We start from the raw sequence: 4,185 nt of genomic DNA on the forward strand, positions 1-4,185 counted from the left end.
CTGATCGCAAAAAAACGAATATAACACCTTTAATAATTAATGTCACAACGTAGTTTTGAGTTTAGAATATTTTTCTATCTTAAGATACGATTTAAGATTAGCCAAGTAGAAGTTGTAGTTAATAATAAAATATTAAATTATTTCTTTGAAGAAAATCATCGTGAAATATTATAATTATAAAAAATAACATCTCAACATTCTTACTTTAATCGAATTTTAATTGTTATTGATAATTTATTGCACCAGGAACTGGACGATTACTTTATATTTATTATATTATATTTATTATATTATTAGTGGAATTGCAAATACTACATAAAATCATAATGAAAATACTATTTTATGCATAATATTTATTGTAATATTTTAGTTACTTGCAATCTTTTGAATATAATAAACTTAAATTATTTCTCAAAAATAATTTAAGTTTTTTCCAATATATAAATTTTGTAGTCTGTAAATCACAAGACTCTTAATCAATTTATTTAAATACTTCAGATTGAAAGGATTATGATCAGTAATATTTCGAAAAAATTTCAGCTATTTCCATAACTTTTTAGTTATATTTCAAGAAGATTGCAGATTTTTTCTGTAATATTTTAATAATCTTTTAACAAGGTTTCATGTGCAAGAATCGCGGACATTTTGGTATTCCAGAGCTGTCTCAGAAATATTGTAGATATTTTGCAAATATCAATTTATGAAATGTTTCACTTTTAAGTTGAAATATTTTTGAAATATTTCTGAATTTTTTCGATTATTTTATGAATTCTGAAAACTTTCTGTACTATGGGACATACATGCTTTTATTATAATATTGATATCCAAAAAAAAAGCGGAACTTTCGAAAATTATAGTCATATACGCGAGATTTGGTTCTCAGAATGTACGTATTGAAAACAATATGTCTCATCGGAAATCACATATTTGCTCTGACAGAGCGGTAGAAATTTTGGAATTTCCGTATAGAGCCATATACGTGAATTTCCATATACATGAATTTCCATATACGTGAGATTTGATTTTCGAAATATGCTCATTAAAAACGATACATCTTGGGTGTGTTCGGGAAGACACTATTCGCGCTATTTAGCGCTATAAACTGTTCGCAGCTGCAGATAGCGCTAATAAACACGATCATGACGTCACTAATGATAGCGTCTTACGTCACAACTGCGCACTATCAACGTTATTCCTTCCAAGGTAGTGTATTGGTAACGTTTATAAATTCGAAGGACTCTAGCATAGCGTTTAACATTTATCAAAATTAGATTAACGTTTGAGGGGATTCTGTTCTCAAGTGATTTTTTTCTCCAAATTTTTCTCTCTTAGAATTTCGTAGAATAAACGAACATACGTAATGTGTGGATTTCAAATTTTATATAATGAATGCAATTTCAATTTTAATCTTTTCTGATGGTTTGCCACTAGGCTAGAGTGAACATAATTCTTGCTTGTGTATCATCTTTAATTTTTTAAAGTTTCTGCAAAATTCAACTTGTATTTGATTTCATTATAAATGTGAAAGAGATATCTTGTTACTAGCAATTTTTTCCTTAATTAATTCCCTTCTAACGGAAAAAGATACTATTGTGGTATTTCGCTATAGATGCTTAAGGTCCTTATTAAATATAGATATGCTTCTTCTTTTGAAATCGATGTTCAACAGATGTACAACAAATGCTCAAGGATTCTTCCTTTTATCTGATTAATTTACTTAGTGTAACTATTAATTTTTTGATCTAGTTTACATTGTTTACTTCGGCCTAGCGGCAAGTTATCATAGAGATTGCAATTGAGATTGCGTTCTGTTATTCATTCACGAGAAAATAAAAAATTTACGTTACAAATACTTTACAAAATTTTTAAAATAATTTTTAATCATAGGGAAAAGTTTGATTGGTGATTGAAAACAGAATCTCCTACATTAATTTAACTTCGACGAATATATCTCTCTGGTTAAACGCTATCAACGCTACGCTAGGATCGTCATGGAGCTTGCTAATGCTATTGCGCTATTGGCTCCAAGAACAGCGTTTGATAGCGTTTGCGTTCATAGCGCGAATAGTATTTCCCGAATGCACTCGTTATCGGAAGTTTCATATTTGTTCCAATAGAGCGGTAATCTTTCAGAATGTCCGTATGAAGTCGTATATGCGAGCAGGATGTAAAAAGACAGATGTACAGGTTCCCGTGAATGCACAGTCGTCTAAAGTATAGAGCCAATCAGAAATCATTTAGGATGTCAGAATTCAATATGATTGCAAAATGATACATTGCACTGTTGTGGGGAAGAATTGTCGTAATATTTACTTAGACTTAAATTATAGACGTAAGTAACGCACAAGCTTTCACGTGTGATGTACAACTTATTATCATCGTGTCTTCAAGAAAGGCAAATTGTACGTCGTATATTAAAGCTTGTGCGTTACTTACGTCTTACTTTTACAACTTAAGTCTTTAAGTAAGTGTAACAATTCTTATGCTCAGACATATGTTTGTTCCACTTCGCTTTGCATTTCTGGGCATTTCTTATTGGCTCACTACGATCGTTACGTCATGACACGTGACATCATATGTGCAATGGTATACCTGTCTTTTTACATCATGTATGTGAGGTTCTTGGCATGGTGTAAAAATTAAAGTGAACCATTCCCATGGATGCGTAGTGGGTTGAAAGTAGTGGGGAGATCTGTTAATCAATCAATTTTTGAGTTCATTTGCAGAAATTCACATGATTCGTTCTGCAAATAAATACACTCCAAATTAGTACAATTTTGATTGGTCGAACTTTGCCATTATGCGCAATGGTTCACCTTATATAATTCTATCATGGTTCTTGGAATAAGCGCACTGAAAACGATACAGCTGATCAGAAGTCTCATACGATAGAGCAGTATAAACTTTCGGAGAGTCATATGCGCGAGGTTCGGTTCTCAGAATAAACGCATTGAAGATTGATCGAAATTCTTATATTTGTTCCGATAGAACGGTATAAATTTTCGTAATATTCGTACAGGATCATTATGTAAAGTTCAGTTTTTGGAAAGCGATATAAACTTTCAGAAAAATCGTATATGCGCGTGGTTCCATTCTTGAAATGTGCGCATTGAAAACGATACGTCTTATTGGAGTTTCATATTTGTTCCGATAGAGCGGTATAAACTTTCGGAAAGACCCATATACATGCGTCGACCATACATGTATCGGAAAAATCAGATACAGAACCATATGGTAAGTATCTGGATTTTTATATTACACTTTTATATTACACTTTTATACTTCAGATAGATTCAAGTCTATCAGGAAATTCTTATATATATATGGATCAATATCTGCATTATATTTTGCGGTTTCGTATAAACTATATATAAAAATTATAGTCTGATGAAATGATTAATATGATTTTTAGTAATAGATACGATTGAAATATTTAGTAAACATCTGTATTCATCCTAAAAATACAGGACAAAAACAAGATGGAAGCGGTAAGGTAGATCTTAAATCTCTATCGTACTCAATCGGTTCTTTTGATTTTTTTAAGCAGAGTACACTTGTGTACATTAAATAAAGGAATTCACCATAAATACAAAAAGGTTCATTGCATATTACGGGGTACAGTTATGAGATTTTAAAAATATTTTATATATATTACACAATTAAATTATTAATAGCTAATAATAAAGTTTACATCTTTTTGCTTCATAAATTTTATAACCAAGTAATATTAATAAAGTTAAAATATATGTATTGATTCTTATTACATTTACTTGAAAAGAAACAATTATTATTAATTTCATTAAAAAATTTTATACAAATATGAACATATATGTAACACACATTTAATAATCAAAAAAGAATTTAAAAATATGTTAAATGTTAATTACTATAATATCTCTAATTGCTTATTATATTATTGTAGTTTTTGACCGGAGAAATAATTGTTAAGGACAATGTTAGTGAAAATACTTTATATATTATATAGGGACATGAAGATTAAAATGATTTTCATATAATAATAAAAAGAGAATGTATCTTCAATTATATTGAATATTTAGCTAATATTCTAAGTTGTATAAAAACTGATTTTTACATAAAAATATATATGATAGTAAAAAATAAGATTCCTGTTTTGAACAAAAGTGTTTTAGATGTGCATACGTGTATATTGTCTAATAATTTATA

The 4,185-nt window shown here is 29.2% G+C and overlaps 1 long non-coding RNA gene across 1 annotated transcript; it reads left to right on the plus strand.

Annotated features, from left to right (window-relative positions):
* Window positions 1-2,737: 2,737 nt before the first annotated feature.
* LOC108692389 lies at window positions 2,738-3,610 on the plus strand. Its single transcript, XR_001931972.1, has 3 exons — window positions 2,738-2,992; window positions 3,067-3,234; window positions 3,413-3,610. It is a non-coding gene; the product is annotated as an uncharacterized LOC108692389 (long non-coding RNA).
* The last annotated feature ends 575 nt before the right edge of the window (window positions 3,611-4,185 follow it).

Source organism: Atta colombica, unplaced genomic scaffold (genome assembly GCF_001594045.1).
Source record: "Atta colombica isolate Treedump-2 unplaced genomic scaffold, Acol1.0 scaffold7, whole genome shotgun sequence".
Lineage (NCBI taxonomy): Eukaryota > Metazoa > Arthropoda > Insecta > Hymenoptera > Formicidae > Atta > Atta colombica.